The 716-nt window shown below is 31.8% G+C and overlaps 1 non-coding gene across 1 annotated transcript; it reads right to left on the bottom strand.

Moving 5' to 3' along the window:
• Nucleotides 1-613: 613 nt before the first annotated feature.
• On the bottom strand, nucleotides 614-716 carry LOC145071851 (U6 spliceosomal RNA). Its single transcript, XR_013690816.1, has one exon. It is a non-coding gene; the product is annotated as a U6 spliceosomal RNA (small nuclear RNA).

The following is a 716-nucleotide window of genomic DNA, read 5'->3' as shown; positions in this document are numbered from 1 at the left end:
CTTATTACCCTCCTAAGTCATTAACGTTAATTATTTATAAAACATGCTTACTAATCAATGTGACTGATTTGATGATCTTCATTACATAAATATGCAACATTTTATCAATAACTTCTTTTTTGTCATTTAAATGTTTACATGAACACATCTATGTGTACAAAAACAATCTCACTTTGATACCTCCCATCAATGTCTACATTTGATAACGAATGGAAATGTAAAACCAATGCATATGATGTCTATTATCAATTATTTTATAAAAAGCAAAGCCACAACATGAACTAAGAAACTGAAGTTTCAAGATGAATAAAAAAATCAGCACATAAACAAACACATACAGACTATATACAACACATAAACAGAAGTTTATAAAGCATGAAACTCAGGAAAAGTAAAAAACTTAAAAGAGACTTTATAGAAAAAAAAAAGATCACCCTTACTTGCCACAAATGGTTAAAGACATCAACAAGAAGATCAATTTGACCATAGAATCCACATGTTGTTTGATCATGACTTCAGCAGATGAACTACTGAAACGTAAGAGTTGCAATTAAATTCTATTAGCATTTGAAAAGGGAATAAGGGTTCCAGAGAAGGCGACGAAGGGTTAAAAAAATTTTTGGACCATTTCTCGATTTGTGTGTGTCATCCTTGCGCAGGGGCCATGCTAATATTCTCTGTATCGTTCCAATTTTATCGGATGTCCCCAAAGGGAC

Source organism: Lactuca serriola, chromosome 8 (genome assembly GCF_051521515.1).
Source record: "Lactuca serriola cultivar US96UC23 chromosome 8, Lser_US96UC23_V15, whole genome shotgun sequence".
NCBI lineage: Eukaryota > Viridiplantae > Streptophyta > Magnoliopsida > Asterales > Asteraceae > Lactuca > Lactuca serriola.
Note: the sequence above shows the minus strand (reverse complement) of the source record. Positions and strands in the feature narration are given on the sequence as shown.